We start from the raw sequence: 26,715 nt of genomic DNA, 5'->3' as shown, positions 1-26,715 counted from the left end.
CTATTTTGGGGGGTGGGGCCGCGGCTATGGTAGTTAAAAAATGTTGATTCTAACCCCACTTTGTCCTTACACCTTCTCCCATGAAGCCGCTGCTCACCACTCACTTTTACTGTGTCGCAAGTTATCCTATAGACTTATCTCTTAGACCAGGGTTTCCCAAACTTGGGTCTTCAGCTGTTTCCGGACCGCAATTCCCATCATCCCTGACCACTGGTTCTGCTTTTGTACCATGTTTGTGCTAATACTTTAAATTGTGAACTGCCCTGAGATCTATAGATAAAGGGAAATCTACAAATTTTAATAATAATAATAATAATAATAATAATAATAATAATAATAATGGGAGTTGCAGTCCAAAAACAGCTGGAGACGCTAGTTTGAGAAACCCTGTCTTTAAACCATTCCCCTTCACTATAAACGAGTACTACTCTTAGGCCTGCTTCGCAAGTGGCCAAATCCTTACCCAAAAGACACCACAGGGGAAGCCCTGTCTACGTGCCACACAGAACACGCGTGGAAGGCCATCCCACGTGACAAGGTGCGTTCAAACCCCTAGTTTCGTATAGGAATTTCATCACCTCGGGTGTGGGGGGGGGGTGAGTGTAGCTTTTGGAGTAGGAATAAACCGGGGACTATCCTGGCCTCGGTGGTCGGGAAGAGAAAGGAGCCTCTTCCCTCCAGGCTCAGATGAAGGGGCTCTTGCGACCCCCCGCGCCACAACTCGCTCTCCCAAGGACGTGTGTACAAGGTTCCCTCCCTCCCAGCGTGTAAATAACGGCTCCCCCCACCCGCCCGCCCGCCCGCCCCGCTTCCCCCGGATGTCTCGGGAGCTCTTCTTCTCCCACAAGGCCGCTCTCTCCACAGCGGGGCCTGGCGTCGCCGCCATCCTCCTCCTCCTCCTCGGGCCCGCAAGCGCCTCCCGCCGACCGGGCTCCGCGCCGCGAGACTCCTCCGCGCCCGCCCGAAGAAGCCAGGCCGCGTTTCTCCCCCCTCAGAGGCTCTGGCGGGCGACAGGCGCCTGCAGGCCGGCACCGAGCGCTGGTCCCGCGGTTACTGCCGGGCGGCGACGGCGACGACGACGGCGAGGTCACGACGGCAGCGGCGGGGTCAGAGGGTAAAGGTCGCTCCCCCAGCATCCTCCGTGCAGGGTGCTCAGCCATCTTGGATCCTCGGGACAAGAAAATTCATGCGGTGAGTTCGGCCCGATTCTCCTTCCCCCCGCCGCCTCTCCCCCCCGCCGCGGCCCAGCTCGGCAGCTCCCGGGGGAGCTGGCGGGCGCCGGGGGAGGCCTTCCCGACGGCTCCGGCCCGCTTCGGGCTGGCCGAGGCCCGCTTCATCCCGCTCGGTTTCCGTTTGCTTTTGTCTCTCTCTCTCTCTCTCTCTGAGGGAGAGGAGCAGGGAGGGGGCGAGAAGAGATGCGTGAGGGGAAGAGGAGGAGGAGGAGGGCGAGCGAGGCGCCGCGCAGGCTCTGAGCAGGCAGCCCCGAGGCCCGGCCCGGAGCAAGGAGGGGGTGGGTGGGAAGCCCCGCCGCGGGAGGCGGCACCGCGGAGGCCCGTCAGGGCCGCGTCCTGCTTCTGCCCGGCCGCTCCTCCCCTGGGCCCGCTGCTTCCGTTCCCGCCGCCGCCGGCCGACTCGGGTCGGGTCCTGCCTGCGCCTCCCGCCCAGCCGCCGCTCGGCCTAGTCGCGCCCGCCTCCGCTCTTCTCCCTCTTTCCCGCGCTGCTGCTGCCCCCCTTTAGGCCACCCGGGTGCGAGCGCCGCGTCCCCCCCGATGCCTGAGGCTCCGGGTAAGGAAGCGACAAAGCAGAGCTCTCTGCCCCTTCCCGCCGCCTCGCGTCTTTCTCTCCTCCCAAGCGGGAGGCGGCCTGTTTATTAGGATGGAAGGCCCGGGATGGAGAAGGGGGGGGGTCCCTTTGCATTTGCTGGGGGGGGTGTGTGTGTGGGGAGGGGGGGGTGTTTCGCTGCAGCCGTACGACCCAGCGGCTGCGAAGAGTCTCCTTCCGGCCCCCGACGAGGTTTGCAGAACAAACTTGCGAGCGAGCGGTTGCGCTCTCTCTTCCAGGACTAGGTCTTTCTTGCGTGGATGGGCTTGTTTTTGTTTTGCTCGCTCGGGAGCGTGCACTGCAGTCCCCCCGCGGTAAACTGATAACGTGTTTGTTTGTTTGTGTGTGTGTGTGTAAATAGTAACATTGCATTTGGGGGTGGGGTGGAGAAGCAGCTCCCTGGAGGAAGTGGCAAGGCTGCCCTTTGTTCGCGTTGAAGCTGTGTGTAATAATGTGGCCGATCCTGTCAACGTTTAGTGAGCAGGAGTGAGGTTTTTGATGAGACTGAGATGGTTTGGGCCATTAAGGAGTTTGATACCTGGCTGCTTTTTTTTTAAAAAAAGTTCGAAGTTGAGGCCTTGTATGTAGCACATCTTTCAGCCCTGGCAAATTACAACTTGCAAAACTGATCATGTTAGAACACAGTGGGTGCATTGAAACTTCCCCTGCCTAGCCCCTGCTTTTTAAGCAAATATCATGGTGATTCGTACAATTGCATGGTGGTTCTTGAATTAATATATGCGATGTGGCATTCCAGAGTACCATACTGTAGAACTTAACATGCTCTTGTAAAGTTTATAGGAGAGTTGTAAGCATCCCAGGCAGCTGGTTGTTTTGGTCCTGTGTGGCCTGCTGGCATCTAGATTTTAGGTATAGGCTGTAAGATTCAGAAACAGTTTTGTGAGTCTGCTGAGCTTTCTACTTGGAATTTGTGTATTGTTTCAATCCCTAATTTACAGTTTGTTTTTCAAAAAAACTTATGGTGGGAGTAATACTGAGCATTAATTACTTGTGAAATATTTGGGGAGGGGAGTGGAAAGTCAGTCTTCTTTTGCTGCTGGTAATTAATTTAATCTGTACACACACACACACACACACACACAGAGTAATCAACATTAAAAGACTACATAGAAGCTGTTTCGATATAATACACAAAATAATACATCTGATCATAAAGCACAAATCATTTCTAAAAACACTGTTCACTTCATTTACTATTTGGTGAAAGACAACAACAAACATTGGTGTCCCTGAAATAGAAATTTTCAGCTTTGATCTTAAAGATGCCATGAATGTGTGCAGGGAAATCTTTTAAATACCATTGTTTAAGAAAAAATCATTTTTAAGGGAAAGTTAATAAAGAGCAAATGTTACTGATAAGGCTGGATAATGAAAATTGTATAACTAATGCCCACCAATAGATTTCTAATACAGTATGCCGTAAAATGTCAAGCAGGTAATACCTTTAAAAAAAAATAAGTCAGAAATGGGTATTCAGCTCTTAATGAGATATGCATAGATTCTACCAAAGTCCATGTAGTGTAAGTTCTAAAAGCTACTCTGATAGTTGTTTGTGAGGGTGAACTTCTACTTCAGTGACTTCAGAAAATTGTTACAGATCATGACTTTCTTCTTCCTGTTGATAAAATATTAGTGATGTGGCTTTCTCAGAAAGAAATTGAATAGAATATTTTTCTAGAATTTTTATGTGTGCAAATGGGGATAATTTCATCAGTAATTTTTCTGATGTCATAAAGTTTGATCTAATTACAGACTGTTTATTTTACTTGTATTTAGTGAGAAAAGCTAAAAACTTGCCTAATATTTTTTGCAACCGGGATCCATATATTGTTGCTGATGGGCTTCTTAAATGGGAAATTTTCCACAGAAAAAGCACTGGAAATTTTTTCATCCATCACCATTAGTTATGCCTTAGAGTAAAGGTTTTCAACCTTTTTGAGTCCACAGCTCCTTTGACCCAGCTACATTCTTTCTGTGGGTCTTAGGAGCCCAGTTATGTCACCCTTTGCCTGCAGAGTCAGCAGCCCCTCACCCCTTTTCAAACATGCTCCCTTGCGGAGTGTTCCCTCAGCCTCCTATCCCCTATCCTTGGGAGTCCTGGGCAGCTGCAGCTGCTGCCCCCATTCTCTGAGCTGCCCCTCCGCCCCAAAGAGAGGTGCCTTCTCACACTGCCCTGCAGGACTTGGGAAGCACCCCCTGGCCAGCCCCAGAGGCACCATTCACCTGAGGAGCTTGTAGCCAGGGGTGCTGTAACAAACAGTTGTGTAAGTCTTTTGGAGGCAGAGGCGCAAGAGGGCATCAGAGGAGGGAAGAAAGGAAAGAGGGACAGAGGCCAGTGTTGCCTACAGCACCCCTGACTATCATTCAAGACACCTCAGGGAGCCATGGCACACTGGTTGAAAACCACTGCCTTCGAGGTTTCTTCTCATTTTAAGCAAGACATGACGTCTAGATTTATGTACTAAAGTAACTGCAGAAAATGGTTAGTAATTATCAGGAGTAGTTCTTAAGCTCAAAAAGTTGTACTTCAATGATGCTCCCCGAAAAGTTGTCAGATACTCATGTAACTGAAGCAGAGGTCTTCTGATGTCTCTGGTGGATATCTTTATACCGTAAAGTTAGGTTTTCCATGGTGATGAAGGAATGGGTGTATGGCTTGTGTATGGATTCACTGCACAAAATTTTGAACCGTTTAAATACTGTAACCTTGAGTACAAACAACTTACCTGTTAAACTCGAGTAACTAAAAGTTGCATGGAGTAGGTGACATTTTCTGGAATTACTAATATATAACATAATGATTGATATTGTCCATCGTTATGCATAGAGTTGGATTCAGAGCTGGCCTTTTTATAAATGAAAGGGACTGCAATCCATTGGAGGCTCCTGCTGATGGAACTGGGGAGCAGGCGGGTGGGAGGAGGCTGATTCTCAGTGCAGACTCCCACACCACTTCACCCACTGTTCAGAAGGGTCTCTCAGCCCTCTGGAACAGACTTTCCAGGAGAAGGATAGCATTCACAGAAAGCAAGAGGGCATCCTGTGAGCTCTGTCCCACTCAAGGGAACTCTGGATCCAATTATACATTACTTGGAAATCATAAGTTGTGGCAGTTACTTCATTTGCAGAGCAGTCCTGTGCATGTTTACTCAAAACTAGTTCCACTGTTTCAGTGGTGCTTACTTCCATGTAAGTGTGCCACTTAAAGTGGCACATTACCATGTTCTACAATTTGCCATGGAGATACTTTCCTCTTTGCTTATTAAAACTGCAATTCTATGTACATGTACCTGGAAGTAAACCCACTTTAATTCAGTTACACTTATTTCTGAGTAAACATGCAGAGACGTGCATTCCATGTTCACTACAGTATCTGAAATACAAAAATTAATGATATAAAATCAAGTTTCTTTCAAGGATTCAAAATAGATATTCACAAAATTACCACACTGTGACCATCACTGTTTCTTTATTTCTTAAGTCCCTCATAAAATTGTTTGCAGTAGTTTCAGAGTAATGCAAGTGTGAGTTTCTTTCTCTTTTTTAAAAGGCTGTTTAAGTCAACTTAAGATGAACATGTAATGGTTATTTATGATGAAATAAATAACCAATATATTAGATAGACCAATATATTAGATAATAATTTGGTCTAATTATGTACTATTTACAGGCAATAAAATTCCATGTACTGATTGACTGCAGTTTCCCATAACATGTATATACAGTAGATGCTTGCACAATAATCAAATATTATTTATGTACTACTTAAGTAACGTGTTGTTTACATGTTACTTTCACATGGAGTTGCTTTCTGTGTAGACAGTATATAGTACTTGAGGCAGTCTTTGTCCTCTGAAACTCTCCTGCACTTCCTGGTTTGTTAAGGTATCTCAGCACACATTGTGACACACTAGATATGAAATTTCATGAGGGTGAAGGCGATAACAGTTGTTTGTATAATGAGATGTCTTCATAAAATGAAGAAATAGTATTAGAATGTCAAAGAGGGTAGTGAATAGTCAAGTCAATATATTATGGAGATTCTACCCATTTCTATATGTATGTTCACCTGAGCATTTTTAATTTATCACTTTAGCTTGTTGCTTGCTTCTGTTTTTAGCAATTATGTGTGAAATACACTATGTATGCCTGCTCAGAAATGAGCCCCATTGAGTTCAGTGGTGTTACTCCCAGGTGAGTGGATATAGACTTGCAGCCTCAGGTATTGATCATAGTTGATACTGTTATTGAACTGTTTTAGTGATGAAATTGAAATGCTTAACAAGTAGCCTGTGACATCATTAAACTTCTTGGCACATTTGAACTAGCTTTAAAAGTCAAAATTGTACTTTTACAGGTAACAGAAAGATTTGCAACCTAATTTCAAAATTTTGCACAGGATTTGGCCTCCTTGCGGGTTCCTTGTGATAAAAAGCTTCTCCTATTTATTTCCGAGTAGTGAAATAAATGACATCCACAAGTAGTAGTCTTGTGTGTTGGGACTCAGTTATACCTGCCATTTAAACTTGCCTTTTTAGCATACACATACCGTTAAAAACTTGCTTACATTTGACTGTATATTAAGTACTCTCAAATTAGGTTATTGAAAAGCTAAACTAGTAAATTTATTCATTTAGATTTAAAAACATTACAGAACATCCAGTTTAACTTTATGTATTCAGGGTTGTATCTAACATAAGCCATACTCTGACTAGATCCACTGAAATAAATGAGCTTAAGGTAGCCATAGTTTTGAATGTGTGTGGTTAAGCCACACTTGTTTGGATACCACCCTTGGTTCTAAAATCAACTCTGGGGCTTCCTTTGATTTTATTTATTACAATAATTTATATCCCATCTTTCTACGGAAATTGTGTGCTGTTTGGTTGTTACAAATAACAGGACAGACTTTCTGATCAGAAAATATCTGACTGTGTTCTCCCAGGTGATTATAAGCTACATGCTTCCTTCAAACAGTTCTGGGTTGTGAGGAGTTGATTTAAGGGTTGGACCTCTTCTCTGGATAAAATTGTATATTAGAATTCTGTTTTCATTTTAAAAAAATTCATCCTCAAACTAAATAAATCTGTAGGCCTTGAATGCAACTGAGTTGGAGAGCCTCTGTCCATAGCTCATACAATTTCCTTGTCTTGGCAGAGGGACTGTAATTGATGATTTTTAAAACAGTTATTTGGGTTATGAAGTATACAAATGCTAGGAGGCTCTTTTGAACCAAAGTATGTAAAAACAGAACCTGTTTATAATGCTGCCAAGTAGCCAAATGAACCTCTGCCTGGCCTACTGGTGCGCTTTCGGTATGCAATATGCAGATACACCTTTTCATAGTATAGAGATAGATGTTGTCACCTTCTAATGCCTGCACATCCAGTTTCTGTTAGAGGTACAGAAAATGGACATCCCTGTGTTATCACTGTACATTAAAAGATAATTTTGAAGATGGCAGGTTTTTATATTTCATGTGACCTTGAAATTGGTTGGCATTGTTAAGTTGCACAAGAATAAAAGGAATGGACTCTCTAGGTACCCGGGAGAGAGTAGTGCAGAGTGTGTATAGTAAAATTTAACAAGAGACATTAGTTTTTAGTATCTTGGAAAGCTTTAAACTTTAAGTCCAGGATTCAAAATTAGCAGGGTACCAGGTGCATTTTGCACCTAAAGATTCTCCATTTGCAAGAACCTAAAAAAGTCTGGGTGCTATTTTTTGCACCTGGCTGACATTCAAGGATTACTGAAATGCATGTGCTTTAAACCTCAAAGTATATGTTAAGGCTAGACAATATGTCAAAGAGTTTAACAATAAAGAGTAGAGTGTTTGGAAAAAATGAAGTATGGTACCAATATTTTTATTGTAAACACCAAATTAAACATGTATTAACAATTTCTGCTAAAAACTGATATTAACAATGTATCACTTACGTGAATTGCGTATTAGTTCATGCTTATCAAAATAAATAGGGTTGCCGACACCCCCCCCCATGGTGACTAAACATTCTGTTTTGACTCCCACAACCTAGGTCCCAAAAGCCATTTGACTCCTAGCTTTTCTATCCCACTTTCTAACACTGTTCAAGCCCATTAGGATTTGAAATATATTTGTTCTTATTTGAAATAAATTAATTAGGAATGTGTATTTGGATTTCATTAATGAAATCAATCTGATATGAAAACACTTTCATCTTCCTAGAATAATAGTATAAAGAAGATATTGGAACTTAAAATATGAACATTGCCTTCCTAGAGCACATTACCGAACATTCAAAAAGGAGAGATAAAATAATCATGGGATACTTCAGCTACCCTGAAATCTGTTGGAACTCAATCTCAGCCAAGAATGTAAAGTCCAACAAATTCCTCACTTTCTTCGCTAACAATTTCATTTCCCAGAAGCTTGAAGAAGCAACAAGGGGATCATGTGTCTTGAACCTAATGGAGGAACTGGTTGACAAAGTGGAAGTACTGGGAACCTTGAGAGGAAGTGATCATGTCCTCTTGGGTCTCATGATAGAGGCAAGGGAAAGCTGAGTGTAGTTGGACATGCACCCTGGACTTTAAGAAGGCAGATTTCAAAATGCTTAAGTAACTTCTGGGTGAGATCCCATGGTCAGAAATATTCGAAGAGAAGGTAGACCAAGAGGAATGGGAGTTACTTTAAGGAGAAATATTGAAGGCCCAAATGCAGACAATTCCAACAAGAAAGGAAAGTGGGAGGCATCTAAAGAATCTAGTGTGGCTACAGATGAGCTGAGATGTATCAACGGCATGTATAAGAAATGGAAGAAAGGGGAAATCACAAAGTAAGAATATACATGAGCAACCAACAAATGCCGGGAGAAGTCAAGCAGACCAAAGCTCAGAAATGAGCTCAGGCCTTCAAGAGAGGTTAAAAATAATTTTAAAAGCTTTCTTCAACCATGTTTGAAAAAGCAAAAGAAAGAGAGAGTATGTATTAGGTCCTCTGCATGGAGAAATGCTCTTGGGTAGCAGAGAGACGGTGGAACTACTCAACATGTACTTTACCTTTGTCTTCACTTAAAAGAAAAGCAGTGCCCAACCTGGTGATAACATAGTAAATGATGCAAGGAGATACTTCAACCCAATATAGGAAAAGAGGTGGTAAGGGAACACCTAACTACTTTAAATGAATTCAAATCTCCAGGACGTGATTAGCTGCATCCAAGGGTACTAAAGGAGCTTGTGGATGTAATCTCAGGGCCTTTCTATAATCGTTGAGAATTCTTGGAGACAGGTGAGGTCCCTGCAGATTGGAGGCAGGAAATGTTGTCTGCATCTCCATAAAGGGGGAAAAAGTAGACCTATGTAACTACTGACTGGTCAGTTTGACATCTGTACTAGGAAAGGTCCTAGAACAGATAATTAAATGGTCTGTGAGCACTTAGAAAAGTTGTGATTACTAAGACGCAAGCATGGGTTTCTCAAAAACAAGTCATGACAGGCAAATCTCACTTCTCTTTTTGGAAAGAGTTACAAGCTTGGAAGACCAGGGTAATGCTGTAGATGTAGTGTATCTTTCTTTCAGTAAGACTTTTGACAAAGTCCTCAATGATATTCTTGCAGAGAAGCTGGTAAAATGAGGGCTGGACAAAGTTACTGTTAGGTGGATTGGTAGCTGGTAGACTGACCAAACCCAAAGAATGCCCACTAATGGTTTCTTGTCATCCTGGATAAAAGTGAAAAGTGGGGTACTGCAGGGTTCTGTCCTGGGCCCATTGTTCAACATCTTTATAAATCACTTGGATGAAGGAATTGAGGGGATGCTCAGCAAATTTGCAGAAGACACCATTCTGGGAGGGTGTAGAATACATAATCAAGGAGAAGGAAGGAGTTTGGATTTGATATCCCGCTTTATCACTACCCAAAAGAGTCTCAAAGCGGCTAACATTCTCCTTTCCCTTCCTCCCCCACAACAAACACTCTGTGAGGTGAGTGGGGCTGAGAGACTTCAGAGAAGTGTGACTAGCCCAAGGTCACCCAGCAGCTGCATGTGGAGGAGCGGAGACGCAAACCCGATTCCCTAGATTACAAGTCTACCGCTCTTAACCACTACACCATACTAGCTCTCAAGATGACCTTAATAGTTTGGAGAACTGGACCAAAACGAATTTCAGTAGGGATAAATGCATGGTACTACACTTAGGCAGGAAGAAGCAGCTGTACAAATATAAGATGGGGGAAACTTGGCTTGCCAGTAGTACATGTGAAAACGATTGAGGAATTTTAGTTAGGCCACAAGCTAAACAAGAGCTGAACGTGATGCAGCAGCAAAAAAAGCTAATGCTAGTCTAGGCTGTACCAACAGAAGTCTAGTGTCCTGCCTGTTCAAGGGAAGTAATGGTCTCGCTGTATTCTGCCTTGGCCAGCCCACATCTGTAGTACTGTGTCCAGTTTTGGCCACCAGAATTTAAGAAGGATGTTGACAAGAAGTTACAAGAGAGGAGATTCAGACTAAGCATCAAAAAGAACCTTATGGCAGTAAGAGCTGCTTGATAGTGGATTGGGAGCCCCTTGGAAGGTGGAGGTTTTAAAGCAGAGTTTGGATGGCCATCTGTGATGGATGCTTTAGATGAGATTCCTGCATTGCAGAGCGTTGGACTAGACTAGATTCATAAATATGTGAAAAGAGTTGAGAAGCCGCTTTCATTTCATTCAAACCTTCCATTTTCTGAAGACCTTGAGGCTTGCCGTAAAAATTCAGAATAGGAAGCAATTCGTCTTTCAGAAACAAATATTGTTTAGATAAATAGAAGAAGTTATACTGTTGTTTTAAGAAAAAATATATTTACTGGGATTGGAATAGAATTAATTGTCATTTACTCAGTTACATTGATGCTTGCTATGTGAAGTAACAGTGGATAGAATTATAAAGTGTATTTGATATTCAAATTTATTGCAACTTCTTAATTACATTGTGGTGGTATTTATATCTTTGAACCTTTTCTCCAGAAATTATTTTTTTATGTTTATGTGTGAAAATGCTTCTAAGCTCAGATAACATAACTAACTTTTTGTTTGTTACAATGTTGATTTTTCTATTATCGTTTATTTTTTAGTTTCCTAATTGTCAAATATATATATGTACCAGGGGTTGTAACAACTTACATCTTCATCTTTGGGTAGTTGTTGTTTCAATAAAATAAAGGCAAGTTATATTTTCACAAATTTACCATACTTAACCACTTTTATCAGCTGTTATACATAATAGGTGATACCAAAGTGGCATGCTCAGGAGTTCCACTGAAATCAGTAGGATTGATTTTTGGTGAGTCAATTCTGAGTATGACTAACAGTGGATATCACCCAATATATTTCATGTTCTTGAAGTACCAGAAGAAGCTTAGCTTCAACTCTAGTTGGAACAGGCACACTTTAACGGTGAAGCTGGCCACATTCCCACTGAATTTTTTGGGCGGATTGTGTCAAAGAAGGAAATACTATCTACTACATATACCTTTGGGAGATGCTAAACTTTTTAGTTTAAATGTTATGAGTAGAGTGTTTACCTGGAAATAAGTTATTGGAGCAGTTTGTACAACAGTTGTTCGTATGCTGTATTGAAAATAGTGCAAAATATAAGAACCACTGTTTTACTCATTACCCCAATAACTTAAAGTGGTTTGGTTGTTCTTTGCAATCTACTACATTTCTTAGCTTCTCTTCCCATGTGGTGTGAGAGGGTGCTTTTATAGAATAAAACTAAAATTTACCTGCTTTTGTACAGTTGTACCATTTTTCAGCCAAGAAAATACATGTGCAGAATGAAGAGGAAAGGAAAAAGCACTGGAAAGTAGCATATAGATATACTGGGTTATTTCATTCTTTGTGTCCCTGATCTTTACAATGGACTAAGGGCTGTACTGCTAGGTTATTTGTTCTGCCTGTATAAAATAGTAGCTTACAGGGTTTTTTTTTTACCATGAAAACTAGTCTGGAAGAGTTTATCAGTGGGCCAGTGGACTGTACAAATGGTGAACTGTACACATTTACTTTTTGTTTTGTTTCAGATGGCACAAATCATATTCAGCAAAAATTACTCCTTTGATCAGACAGTTTACACATGTAGTATTCAGCTGGTGGGTTGGGACTCATTGCTGGACATAGTCTGATCAAAGGTAGGTTACAACAGCAGCACTACTACAAATGATAAAGAAATTAAGAAATGGATCCTCAGATGGATGTCTGGGTAAAGGTGGAGCCTGGGTTTGAAAAAAGTTGAAGACTTCGGCCATAAGGATTCAGATGATCTGAGTTGTTTTGGTGGCAAGCTGATTGTAGAGCCTTACATGACTGTCTACAGTTATCTTCTTTCCAGAGTGGACTATGGGTTGGATGAAAGTTGTAGCATCCCTTTCTGTATCATAATTCAAGGTTTTGTTATTCCCAAGAGTTGAAAATAGGTCAAGCATATCAATCCTAAGAACTTTCCTGAACAGCACTTGTTTTGAGGCTCTGTAAAGTATCGTGTGTTTGAAGTACTTGTTAGAACACGTTTGAGAGAGGCTGGAATTCAAATTTTGTGCATGATCTTCCTTATGCTGATGAACCTGTTGAATATTTGCTTGAACCAATCTGCCTTTTGACGGTTTAAGTGAGCGCATAGACCATCATTATGAGTATGTTTGTATCATTTGATTTGATATTGACTGCACCACCAGCAAGAAATGTATGCAACACCACCTGAGCATCTCCCCTCTCATGTTTACAGCTCAAGATCACTTTTATATCTTCCCCTACAGTTACATTGAAAGCTTTTGGTATTTGATTGTATATAAGATAAATGAGGCTAAGCTACATGTACCCAGATTGATCAAGTGAGTCTGCCTTGGAATCCATTCTTCTGTTCCTAGTCTTGATAACATTTACAGCTGCTTCCTTTTAAGTCCAGTGCCTTTAAGGGACAGCTTATGGAGTTGCATAGAACAGTCATAGTGTCAGCCTTCTGCTGCAAGGTGTGCTAAACCTTCTGATTCTACTCTAGGTTGAACACACCATTCTAGTTCCATGAGTCCACATTGCTCACGAAGAAGCATTTAACCACATCATAATAATGTGGAAATCACCCACATCAGTAACTTGAATATGGTTTATTTTTCTAGCAATTTGGCTCCTAGCTTTTATATCTCACTTTCTAACACTGGTTCCAAACTGTGAGTGTTGCCACAGAGAAGCCCTACATAGAGTGCATTGCAGTAATCTAATGATGTAGTACCAATGCCTGAACTATTGTGGTCGAGGTCTCCCATTCCAGGAATTGCTGTAGCTGGTGCACCATTTGCGGCTGGTAAAAGGTGCTTACAGCCGTCGAGGCTAGCTGGATTTCTTGTCACAAAGCTGGATCCAGAAGAACAATCAAGCTATGTACTTTCTCCTGCAGGGGAAGAGTAAACCCTTCTAGGACTAATTTTCTGGACATAGGAGCCACTCACCCACAGTGCCTCGGTCTTGCCAAGATTCAATTTCTGCTTACTTTCCTTTATCCATCCCACCACTTCACCAGGCGTTGGTCCAGGGCCTGTCTAGCTTTGTTGATTCAGGTGTTATGGAGAAATGGAGCTGAGTGTCATCAGTGTATGATGTCACCCTGCCTCCAAATTATTTTAAAGACTGCTCCCAGTGGCACCAGGTAAATATTAAGTAGCACTGGGAATAAAGTAGTGTCATAGTGTAACTGCTTGAGGCCCCCAAAAGTACTCTTTTAGTTCTGTTCTCTGGACTCTGTCCTGAAGGTTGGACAGGAACAATGACAATTCAGTGCTTCCAGTTCCCATTCCATAGAACCAGTCTGGGAAGATACTATGGTCTATGGTACCAAAACTCCCAGAGAGCTCAAGAAGCAGGTCACATTCCCCTTGTTCCACTCTCTAGAAAGGTAATCTATCAGGGCGACCAAGACAGACTCAATCCCATGGCTTGGCCTGAACCCAGATTGGAACTGATCTAAAGAATTTGTGTCATCCAAGAATGCCTGCAGCTGTCCCACTACAATCCTGTCTGCCACCTCCCCCAAGAAGGGATATTTAGTACAGTGGTACCTCTAGTTACAAACTTAATTCATTCTGGAGGTCCGTTCTTAACCTGAAACTGTTCTTAACTAGAGGCATGCTTTCGCTAATGGAGCCTCTTGCTGCTGCTGTGCTGCCGGCACACGATTTCCGTTCTCATCCTGGAGCAAAGTTCTCAACTCGAGGTAACTCTTCCAGGTTAGTGGAGTTTGTAACCTGAAGCGTTTGTAACCTGAGGCGTTTGTAACTCGAGGTGCCACTGTAATTATTCCAGTCCAAGGGGTCCAGAGCTGGGGGTTTTTAAGGAGAGGCTGCACCATGGGAAGTGTTAACTGTGCTTTGGAGCTAAGCAGTCAAGCCTTAGATTTAATAAGCCAGTTGGGGACAGGGTTAGGAGGGCATATGGTTGGATGTATTACTGCCAACACTTTGTCCACATCAGTTGCCTGTACAAGCTGAAACCAATCCCACAGCACACCACCAACTCTGGTTTTGGATACTTCATCTGTAACTACAATAACTGAAGAGTCAAGGTCACTCTGAAGTCAAGCAACCCTATCCTCAAATTGTGTAGCCAGTTGGTCACAGCAGGTCCTTGAATGCACCAAAGTTCCCACCTCTCGAGTGGGAGTCAGTAACCTCCAGACTGTGAAATAATTTTGCCAGCTTGCTATTAGAAGAAGCAATCTAGGCTGTGATATGAGCCTTCTTTGCAGCCTGTACTGCACCACGGTAGACAAGATTATGCCCACTGACAAGCGTTCAGTCTGCTTCAGAGTCAGACTTGCGGCATTTGCGCTTTAGTCTTCATCTAGTTTGCTTCATGGTATGAAGCTCTTCAGAATACAAAAGAACCACTGGGGCTCCACAACGGCAGTGAGGACACTTAATAGTGATCATGTCAATCACTCATTTCAGCTCACTATTTCATAGATCTTTCTCTTCTGAAAGATCCCCAGTGTAGATTCAGGAACCCCTCATATTCCATCAATCCCTGAGGATAGACCATTCAAAAAGGCCCATGACCTTGAGAGGGAATAGCAGTAATTAGTCTAATCTTCACCAGGTAATGATCCAACTAGGACAAGGAACTGCATTTTGCCCTGTCACAACTTCGTTTCACTGCTCATCACTTGGAGTAAAGACTACATTGAGGGTGTGCACTGCTCATTTTGTTGAACTGATGACTGAGACAGCCCCATGGTTGTCATGAAGACTATAAAGTGCTGAGCAGGCCTAACATCGGTTTCTGCATGGATACTGAAGTCCTCCAACACCATGCGAGATACAGTTTTGGCCAGCTTAGTCAGGGGTGCATTTGGGCAACAGGGGGCTTGATAGACCACCAGCACTCCCAGTCTGCCCAACACCAGGCTGAGACCCTCTAAACTTAGAGAGTACCAACATGAAACTTACTCAGGTTTGTAATTATTCTAATGTAGGAGCTCTCACCCGGTTGTTGAACCCTTGTAAAGATTTCTGTTTTATAGTTTAGCAATAGTAGAGCACCAAAGCTACCACTGAAGTAGACAATGCCAAACTCACAAGTATGCTGCTGCTTTTTAGAATGTGTCAGTAAAGTAAATTTAATTTTCCTCCTTGCCCTTTCTTCATCCATTAAAAATTTATTCCTGAGCCACATTCTAGTCTCCAAAGTTGAGGATGCCTAGGGTGGAGTGGAATAGATGGTCTTGTGTCACAACTGTATGCTAAAATCACCCCTGTTGTTAATGTTTTTCAAAACAACGTTGTAAGAAGTCTGCTCCCAACCACATTGCAGGAAGAGAGAGGATGGTCTTACAGAGTTCATGCAACCAACTTCTTGGTCTTTTGTGCCAGATCATTGCTTTTTGGCATGGAAGCTGATTTTCTTCCCTTGCTTCTGTTCAACATCTTTCCACTCTTTGATATTTCTATTTCAGCTGTTTGCACTGCTAAAAAGAGGCAAACTGCTTTAAGGTTCAATTTTAAAAGTTGAAATAGATAAGGAGTTTCCATCTTCAGAACAAAGTTTTAAGAAACCTTTGGCTCTTCAGGTATTCTCTCTATATTGCAATTGTCTCAAAAGCTAGCAAGAAGTACAACAGTGAGTACCGGTACTTGGTCTCTGGGCTATTGTGTAGATCACTGAAATGACAAACTTTTAAAAATATATATAAAAAATAGAAAACGGTAACGTAGAACTGCTTCATGGAATATCACAAATATAGTTTCTATATTCTTTGGAATCTAAGATGATGTCTGTATGTATTCTATCTCGTCTTCTGAAGTCCTTCATATTTTTCCCCATTACAATGATATTGTTCCGTTCTCATTCATCTAGGAGGAAGTAAGGAGTTTAGATACTAACAGAATATATCTAACACTTTCTGACAGCAAGAGAAATTCATAAGATACTAAACCTGCTGCACTTGTGTATCAGCACTAATGTTTTTGTTTTTTTAAAAAAAAAGTTTGGTTAGTTTGGAGGTTAAAAGTTGGCTCTCCAGAAAATTGGTTTGGATGAGAATGAGGCGGCACTCAATGTCCATGAGGTTATAGAAAATGAAACTGGGAGGTAACCATTTAAAAACACAGAAGTATATTTTATACTGGAAGTGCTGATAAATTTAGGTATGTATATTGAAGTTGGCTTCCTTTTTGAAAGGTCTAGCTTTATTGAAAAGTTGTCTTTCTAAAATGTATGCTTATAGTTTTGTTTATTAAAAATACACACAAATTTGTAAAAGAGTCCATAACTTGAGATACACATCAAATAAAATGTTGTTTTTAAAAAGTTGTCTTCTGTTTACTATTGGCAAGGGTTTCCCTTATTTCTAAATTTTAAGAGACAAAGATTAATTACTGGTAATTAGCTTCTGCAAAACTCCTGTTGACAGGATGGCTTGGAGAAGAATTTCTCCTAGGTTGAATTTTTTGTATTGCTCTCTTCTATTTACTTTATTAGGAAAGTAAGTTACATTTTATTTCTTTGTTGTGTGGACAGTAAGGACATTTCTATTTTTTCCATTTTCTTGTTCCAGACATCTGTTCAAAATGGAATCAGTTAGCCCCATCAGTTTAAAACAGTTGCATGTATTTGCTGTTTTTGAAACCCTATTTTACTTTCATTATCATAAGTGCACATATTGTTTCACTGCAATGTTTCATGATTGTTAAGATTTCTAAGGAAAATATTGAAAACTCTTGAAAACACTTTGAAATATCTGAAGGTAAACTAGTGTTATAATTGTAGGCAGTGACTTAAACTTGAAAACTACAAAATAAATTAATTATAATTAATCTTTCAAAAATATGTATTTTAAAATGGCTTTCAAATAGCACTGTTACACTCATTAAGTTCCACTTAATGAGTTACCACTTAAGCTCCAAGACAAGTTTGAGTTAAGTGTGTGCCAGATTATGACAAATAAGCTCTACTTTTTATTAACAATTTTTAACATTCTCATAATGAAATCAGTTATAACCTTTATTTCTAGCTAGAACTTTAATGGGATCTTTGGACCCAAATATCAGATTGTTACCGTTAAAAAATAAAAGTGTTGAAGGGTTAAAATTGCATGGCAGCATTTTGTAGCTTAAAGTGACACCTGCTTGTTTTTTGGTTGCAGTTAGTACAGATAAGAAGTACTTCCAGGTAACTCACTGCATTTCTGTAAAAAGTGCATATAGGTGATAATTTAACCATAGCTTAACTTCCGAAATAGAATTACAAGAGTTATATTGACATTAAAGAACAAAAAAAAAACTTCCAAGAAAGTATTTCATGATTCCTGCATTGCAGGGTGGTGGTGTAGATGACCCTCATGGCCCTTCCAACTCTACAATTTATAATTCTATTCTGTGGTTCTGTGTATAGCTGAGGGTATATGAATCCATTTTCTGAAAACTGTTACCTATCACACTGTTTGAAAAAGTCATCCAAGCCTCTGGAGCAGATTTAGAGAACAAAGGGCGCTGCATAGGGAAGTGAAATCACCTCCTTTCCATCAATGACAACTTCTACTGGATCAACTATCCTGCTAAAATCTGAGATACTGTTCACCGTAGCATAACTGATGCTGGAATCTGGTGCCCAGTACCTGGAAGCACACCCCATTTAACACAGCTAGGCTTACTATTGATCACTCATTCTTGGGACAGAAGTTAAGGACTTACTACTGCCCATCTTTTCTAAGTGAACAATATTGAAGTTAATATTAAACTCTACAGTTCATTCTTTAGGCTGAAGTAACTGTTTACATGAACATAGACAGTGTTATCAGAAAATAGATATATGATGAAAGCTAAAATGTGTTTCCCATTCAATTAATTTTGCAGTCTGGTAAATGTCTACTCAGAAGTAAAACTTGTGGAGTTCATTTGAGCTTGCTATTAAATAATTAGGTATAGGATTGCAGGCTTTGTGGTGCAACTCTCAACATCCTTAGCAGAATAGTGCAAAGTATTTTATCATTGATGAGGACAAATCTGCTTGCAGCAGAGGAAGTGATGGAAAGGAGAGACACTCCATTAGCTTCTCTCCCTGAATTTCAGCTGGTCATTAGAAGAACTATGAAAAATTATTTGTACCTGAGTTAGCTTGTTTTTCCTCTTTCCTCCTCCTCATTTTTTCCTTTTGTGTCACATATTTTAGAATGATTGTGAGTCTGCAGGCAGGGGCTACCTTGCTTTTTGGTTTGATCTTATGTGGGCCCCTCAAGGAGCCTTTTCAGTAGAAGAGTAAGGTAAACATGCTTTAAAGCAACAAAAAAGTATCTTAAGATACATAAAAACTATGCCAAGTAAGTAGCTTTATTGAGTATCTTTGGAAAAGCAAACATGTTGAGGTCAATTGCTTATCAGTGAGGTTTACCAAATAGCTCATACAATAGTAAGCAAGGATTTTGGATTATGAGAATAAACTATGGTAAGCCTCAGGTTCTCTTCCTTCCCAGTTCCCTTCCTTTGCATGTGAGCGTAGAGATAAAGAGCTTCCACTTTCTGTTTCAAATAACCTGCAGCTTCCCATTTTGTCTGAACTTTGCAAGTGACAATTAATTCTAACTGGTTTGTTCAGGGAAACCAGGATTTAAATGTGTCTTCAGATGCTGATTTCTTTGAACTTTGGGCAGGGTTCAGTGGTAGAGCATCAGCTTTGCAGAATGACACAGATTCAATCCCCAGCATCTCCAAGTAGGGCTAGTAAAGACTCCTGCCTAAAACCAGGCATAGACAATACTGGGCTGAATGGGCCAGTGATCTTATATGGTATAAGGCAGCTTCCCATGTTTCTATCAGTCTTAGAAACTCAGATGTGTAAGCTAATTGCCAAATGCCAGCTTAAACCTCAGTTACTGTCGCCATCATGGAATGTCAAGGCACCATCCCCCCCCCAATAGAATTTATTTTTATTTTTATTTCTATGCCGCTTCATATTTTAAATCTCACAGCAGTTGACAACATCCAGAATAAAATATATCTAAGCTTCAAGGAAAATATTTCAGATCCTTCTCTAAGTTACATTTTCCTTTCCCCATATTGATTTACCGATTCAATTTATAGAACTGCCCCATAGCAGAAGGACAGTAGGAAGCCAGGGTGGTTTAGTGGTTGGAGTGTTGGACTAGGACCTGGGAGATCAGAGTTCAAATCCCCAGTCAGTCATGAAGCTAACAAGGTGACCTTGGAGTTGATCGCAAGCTCTTCACCTACCTTTCAGGGTCGTTGTAGGCATTAACTGATGAGGGTGTGTGTGAACAATGTCCTTAGAGCAAAAGGTAGGAGATAAAAGGCAATAAATAAGCTCTTTTGCTGACCTGCTTAAGAAAGCTGAAGATGGAGATGTCTGTCATCAACCAACATCTGTACTAACCAGATGAACTATTTTCCTGACTGGTTAATACTGTAATGTGATTTGTTTTCCCCATAACATAGGGTTCCATTGTAGCTTAGAATGCATTGCTTGCTAGCATTCAATGCTCCCTTTTCATTTTATTTTAGAGAGAATCCCTCCTAGAGCTTGTTTTGCTTTATAACTTTGCAGTCCACTAGCTCAGACTTGTCTTTAATCACTAACTTGGAAAGCCATAGGTAACCAGGAAGCCATTCAGCTGAGTGAGCAGACTGGTGGAGGAGGGAAGAAGTGCCTGGTCCCTGCTTCATGCTCAGCTCAGAAAGTAGTGAGCTGGAGGAGAGAAGTCTCCTCCTCTGTGTTCGGCATTAAAATGGGTTAGGCTGCAGGACAGAGTTCTCAGCCTGCTGAGAGCTGGCAGACCTTTTTTGAAGGCCAGCAACTTTTGTGGCCTTATTAAAAGAAATCTCATACTTTTATTAATATATCTCAGTGGAGAGAGAGGTGGAAGGAAAGGTGACACTGTTTCATTGAATCTATTGCCACATCTATTTCCTCAGATGTCTACTGTACCTTCTGTGACCCATTATGTTGTAGTCAAAAAGAACTGACACAATATAGCTTGTTTAATTGTAATTTGAGAAGCCGCTGGTAGAAACGCCAGGTGTTCAGTGAACACATTACTGAGTTAACAGTATTTCTTTTGAATATTATTACTCTATAGTGAATGTGCCTTTTCGTGGAAATGCCTGGATCCTTTCTGTATATGCATCCTTGGTTTGATCTTATATATAAATGATCTACATGAGATTAATACAATACATAAAGTGGGGTGAAAATTATTTTAACAGGCCTCTTTATGAATTGACAAATGGCTAAAGAACAGCAAGCAGAGAGGAAGGAGAAATGGACATTTCTCACAATGGAGAGATGTAAAAAGTGATGTCCTCAAGGATTTGTATTAGGATCCCTGTTCTTTAACTTGTTCATAAATTACCTGGAGGTGAGCAGGGAGGTAGACAAGTTTGCTGGTGACACCAAGTCATTTGGGGTGATAAAATAAAAGGGATTTCAAGGCATTGCAAAAGGTTCACTCCAAACTGGATGAATTGGTATTTAAATGGTAATTGTGGTTCAGTCAAATAAGTGTAAAGTGTAAGTGATGGGGCCTTCACTTACAAGGAAAGGGATCCTGGTGTTGTCATAGATAGCTCAAGGAAACAGCTGCCCCTCTTTTTCAGCATTTGTGAAAAGACAAAGTCTGTGGCTGAGGATCATTAGGAAAGGGGTGGAAAATAAAACTGGCAATACTGCAATTCCTTTATAAAAATATATTGTGCAGCCACAGTTGGAATACTGTAAACAGGTCTAGTTGCTGCATCTTGAAAAGAATATTATAGAGCTAGAAAAGGTGCAGAAAAGGGCCACCAGAATTATTAGGGTGTGTGTGTGGAAGAACTAGCCTCTAAGGAAAGAGCTACAGCATTTGGGTTTTTTTAGTTTAGGAGAAAAAGTGAAGGGGGCCATAAGTAACGTTGTGTACCTTGCCCAGATCCTCTGGCATTCACAGATGACTTTGAGGAGATCTCAGGTCCACTTCTGAACTTGCACTGGGATTTGCAGGTGTTTCTGCCTGCAAAGGTATGGTAAGTGAAGAACTCACTTTGTGCTGTGTTTTGAAGACCATCAAAGGCAGTGAGAGGCTTGTTTAAAGTGTAGGAGGCTTCCACCTTAAGAGTCTTCTGTAGGTTTCTCTCTTTGGAGAATGTACATATGATAAGACAGTCATGCAAAAAATGAATTTAAAAAGCAGTGTTAGGATGACTCTTTGGCATGTTTAACAAGGAAAGAATATCTCTTGTTAATGAACCAGACAAAATTGTTGTTGATGCAGACTGTTCTATTAAGTGGCAGTCCTAAAATTCTGTTTTCATCAGAATTTGAATTGAATGCTAGTTGCACTTCACTTCATTTCTTTTATTGGTGTAGGGAGCCATGGTAGAAATTGTTTCATAACTTTGCTGCAGCATCAGTTAAAATGTTTATTCTGAAATCTGGTCCTGAATGGGGTAACTGTGCCCCTGAAGGACCAGGTGCGCAGCCTGGGAGTCATTTTGGACTCACAGCTGTCCATGGAGGCGCAGGTCAATTCTGTATCCAGGGCAGCTGTCTACCAACTCCACCTGGTACGCAGGCTGAGACCCTACCTGCCCGCGGACTGTCTCGCCAGAGTGGTGCATGCTCTAGTTATCTCCCGCTTGGACTACTGCAATGCGCTCTACGTGGGGCTACCTTTGAAGGTGACTCGGAAACTACAACTAATCCAGAATGCGGCAGCTAGACTGGTGACTGGGGGCAGCCGCCGAGACCACATAACACCGGTCTTGAAAGACCTACATTGGCTCCCAGTACGTTTCCGAGCACAATTCAAAGTGCTGGTGTTGACCTTTAAAGCCCTAAACGGCCTCGGCCCAGTATACCTGAAGGAGCGTCTCCACCCCCATCGTTCTGCCCGGACGCTGAGGTCCAGCGCCGAGGGCCTTCTGGCGGTTCCCTCATTACGAGAAGCAAAGCTACAGGGAACCAGGCAGAGGGCCTTCTCGGTAGTGGCACCCGCCTTGTGGAACGCCCTCCCATCAGATGTCAAAGCGATAAATAACTACCTGACATTCAGAAGACATCTTAAGGCAGCCCTGTTCAGGGAAGTTTTTAATCTGTGATATTTTAGTGTATTTCTGGTTTTTATGGAAGCCGCCCAGAGTGGCTGGGGAAACCCAGCCAGATGGGCGGGGTACAAATAATAAATTATTATTATTATTATTATTATTATTTAATTTAGTATGAGCACAAATTGATTCATCCAGATTTTGTAGTAATGGGAGAGAAGTCCGGAAAGCAGTTTCCCATCCACCCCTTTTTATAATTTAACACCTTTTGATGTCCTAATGTTCTATTGGGATTGCTATATTACATTACATTATTAATTGTGTTAGAATAACAATACAATTTTCTTTAGTTTGTCTTCCCATTGGCCCCCTAAGTGGCAAGCTGACAGCAAAGGCAATGGCAAGCCACAAATACTCCTTCTAGGCTGATTATTTTAAGCTTGCTTGCTGATTCTAGCCACATAGGCAGCTTTTCAAATGAGTTTAGCTATTCCAAAAGATGTTCAGAAATCCGTGTTAAAATTCTTTCTCACGGATCACCTATTGTAACCAATGACTTTGCAACATACTTAAACCACCTTGGGTCATCTTAGGGTGGAAAATTAAAAAATGTAAATATTGAATATTGTTTTTCATATGCGTTGCATGTGAGTTGAGTAAATATTACTCCTTTCTTTATTTCATTTACTTGATTTGGTTCGCATATTCTAACCTGCCCAGGTAGGAGTAAATGCCTTCCTCTGGAATGTAATTGATTTCCTCTTGTTGCCATCTTGGATGTGAAAAGCCAATTCAGAAAAGTTACCTGGGTGTGAAAAGTTCATTTTCAAATAAATGAAATAATTGTCTGATCCTTCCACTTCCACTTGATGCAGCCTAACATAACAAAAAGTTTGCAAAATAACACATTCAAATACCATCTCTAGCATAGAATATTTTGCCATATTGTATTCTGGGTCTAAATACTTTTTTTTTTTTTTTAAGGGTTTCTACGTGAACAAGTTGCATAGATTTCTGCAAACACCGTGTATTTCAGGCTTTTGTCATTGTGCAACGAAGAGGAGGGGCATGCTGCCAAACTCCATCCCACTCCAGTGCATCACTTTTTTATTGTTTTCAGCCCTCCATGAGTTGGGTGGTCACGATCTGAAACAAGGAGTGTCCTCTACTCTTGGAAGGGGGAAAGTGATCTGCTGGAGGGGGTGGAGCATGGCAGTGTGCCCCTGCTTTCCTTTGTGCAGTATAAGCCACATAGGGATGCCATACGTCCGGAATTTCCTGGACATATCTGGGATCCGTCCGTCGAAAACAGCCAGTCCATCGAAATTTGTCCAGGCAGAATTTCCTATGGCCGATTAAAAACCCTGGTGTATGGCAGTCTATATTGGAAGTGTTGATTTTTTTGGTGATTTTCATTCCAAAAAAAAGAAGCAGCTTAAAAGCCTCTTTGAGTGGGGGCTCAACAAAGCTCAACAACTTTTCTAAACAAAGCCCGATGTTGTGTACAAAAATTGTATGTGTTTAGTTATATGTGAGAGACTTCAGGCATCTTCTTGTGTTAAGCAGTGCTTCATTTCTGTATGTGGCATGTCCATACTAGTTTTAACTCTTTCACCCCTGCCTGCATGGAAGTAGAGAGAGACGAGAGTTGGAGCTATGTAAGCTCATGGGCCAGGCTTTTCCTAGCTGGCTAAAAATGGTGCCTTATCATCCTATCCCCATCCATTAGTGCATTCTTCTGTGTTAATTGAGAGGACTGTGGTCTTTATGTCCTGCTTGGGAGTTTGCCAAAAGCATCTGCCTGGCAACTGTGGGAAATGGGAAGCAGGATGCTGGATCCAGTAGGGAGCAATTTAAAAGACAGTTGGTTCACAAAAACAAATGCTAATGTTAGATCACATAGGTAATTTTGCTGAGAGAAGGTTATGGTCTTGAATAGAGATTCTTTAGTTCCTGATGGATGGGGGACACGAGATATCTAGAGTTATCCTATCCAGAGAGATAGGAAAAGATGTTGTCATTGAACTCTGAATTGTATCTTCATATTGCTCAGTTTTGTATTTTCAGGGTTGGGAAAATATTTCACTTTCTTATTTGAGCCCTGCACGGAGATTAAAATCTTTCAAATTCCTGGGTTTCAGAATAAAAATTTCCTAGGTAGCCATGCTCGGCAGTGTTTTGCTCAGTGTTCGAAACTCCCATTGTTCTAGGCGCACTTTGTGACAGGGAATTTCATTAGTGCGAGCAGCTTCTGAGCTCTGGGTACAGTACTGCACCTAAGATTTCAGATTAAAACTGCAGAGTGGAAGGAAAGGAGGACCTTTTTCTGCCTTCCCATTTCCAGCTGCTACTCTTTGAAGACTGGAGAAGAGATCCTGTTAGGAATATTAGGGGAGTGGACAGGGGCAGGACTAGACCATGTGGAAAATGAACATAATATTCTAGCTGCAGTTCATTCATTTTCAGCTGTGTATTCTTGTTATGAAAAAGTGAGACTAGACATTCCATTGTTGGCCCATAATCTCTGTTTAAGGTGCGATTTAGCTCCTAGTTTTCATATCTCAGTTTCTAATACTTGTTTTGCTATATTTTAATATCCCCATTTTTGCATATTCTGTGTTTATAAATGCAAATATACACCATCTATAATTCCTGGGTGTGGGAAAATGATCAGAAATAAGTGATGGAACCGCTGTGTCTGTTGTGTAGGTGGCTCAGTTTTAATAGTTACAAGAACTCATTAGAGAAAATAAGCAATGATAGAACAGAACTTACGTAACGTTATAGCTTTGCTGTATTTTGTACTGTGGTTTGTGTACCTTTTGACTTTTTTGAGAGATGTACTATCAAGCTAAGGAGAGGGTTTTTAAAATAAACTTGAGTTACTGTAATATTTCTCTATAATTTATTCTTTATCTCAGTATGCGGTCTTAAAAGGCCATTTACAACATAAAAACAGTCTTCAATAATAAAAGTTTCTAATTAATTGAAAATGCAGTCATTAAACTGTAATGGAGTCAAGTCTTTTGTTTCCTTATTTCATTAGTTTTTATCTGGCTTGGGCACAATCTGTAGTTTGCAATCCATGTTTTGCTTGTCATTCTTTCTGTAGCTGGCTGCTCTGACTTTCATAGCCCATCATTCTCAGCAGTTACCTCCCGCATGGGTATGGTGGGAAAAAAACAATGTGGGGGCAAATCCATGCGGTGCCAATGTCTCACTCTTTCTCCTTCCCCTTGGACATGCAGGTGCTGCTAAATTAGTGAACAGTCCCACTTCTCGTTTCCTGTCCTTAAACAGTGGGGTTAAGGAAGCCATATAATGAATGGCAGTTTTTGTCTCTGCAGTAGCCACAGAAAGAACAAAGAATTCTTAAATGTAAGAGATGGTTTGAATTCTCCCCCCGCCCCCTTTTGTATTTCTTATTTTTGTAGTATTGGACTGGGGCTATATATGGAGCTGCTGCTTTAAGCAAACTCCTGCTGTTACAGCTGAGGGAGCCCCACCATGCATTATATGTATGTATACAGTGGTACCTCTGGATGCGAACGGGAGCTGTTCCGGAGCCCTGTTTGCACCTAGAAGCAAACGTAACCTGCGTCTGTGCGTGCCCAGGTCGCAATTCACCGCTTCTACGCATGCTTCATTTTGACCATCTGCACATGCGTGAGCAGCAAAACCCAGAAGTAACGCGCTCCGTTACTTCCGGGTCGCCGCAGCACGCAACCCGAAAATACTTATCCTGAAGCTACTTCAACCCGAGGTATGACTGTATTGCAAGAAGAAGGGGATTGAGGATGGAGCTGCTCTTGGCCTTTAAGGATAGCTACATTGATGGAACTCCTTTAGCACCCTTGACCAGTTCTGCACAAGCGGCTTGAAATGAAAGACTGCAGTTTAACAACTTTTTTAGTTTAAAGCTCATACACTTTAGTGTATAAAGTAACTGCTATTGAGGCCTCAATCCCTATGAGCACTTAACAGAGAATAAGGCCCTTTGAATTTAATGGGGCATACGTCTAAGTGAAGATGCATGCATAGCATCAAAGCATGCCCTTTTTTCAGTTAGATTTTACACATTGTTTGTGGCTTCTCTCTGTATGCTGTTAAGATCCATATTCCTGGGCTGACTATGATGTGTTTTGCCCTCTGTATGCTGTTAGAGAAGGACAGATTAAAGGAAGTGAATCTGGGTCACTTGCTTATCATAAAGGAAGGCTCAGCCCTTTAGCAACTGTACTGAGTCAGAGTTCTTTTCATGTGCTAGAGAAATTAGTAATTCCCTTGAATTGTTGCATTAAGAGTACATTTCACCTTAACATTTTATTCTTATGGA

General features: G+C 41.3%; 1 protein-coding gene across 5 annotated transcripts in view; it reads left to right on the top strand.

The window, feature by feature from the left end:
* The first annotated feature begins 844 nt into the window (after nt 1–844).
* The window catches only part of CNOT2 (CCR4-NOT transcription complex subunit 2), a 55,021-nt gene continuing 29,150 nt past the window's right edge, over nt 845–26,715 (top strand). Inside the window, exon 1 of one of the 5 annotated variants that reach the window (XM_081878426.1) lies at nt 845–1,191. The gene's annotated coding sequence lies outside the window, so the exon portion shown is untranslated. Of the gene's footprint in view, nt 1,192–1,647; nt 1,786–26,715 lie in introns of those variants that run through there. The other 4 variants (XM_081878425.1, XM_081878420.1, XM_081878423.1 and 1 more) reach the window with 4 other exon arrangements.

The sequence above is a fragment of the Podarcis erhardii genome (genome assembly GCF_964252035.2).
Source record: "Podarcis erhardii genome assembly, chromosome: 10".
Classification (NCBI taxonomy): domain Eukaryota; kingdom Metazoa; phylum Chordata; class Lepidosauria; order Squamata; family Lacertidae; genus Podarcis; species Podarcis erhardii.
The sequence above is the reverse complement of the archived record's forward strand: the minus strand, read 5'-3'. Positions and strand labels throughout refer to the sequence as shown.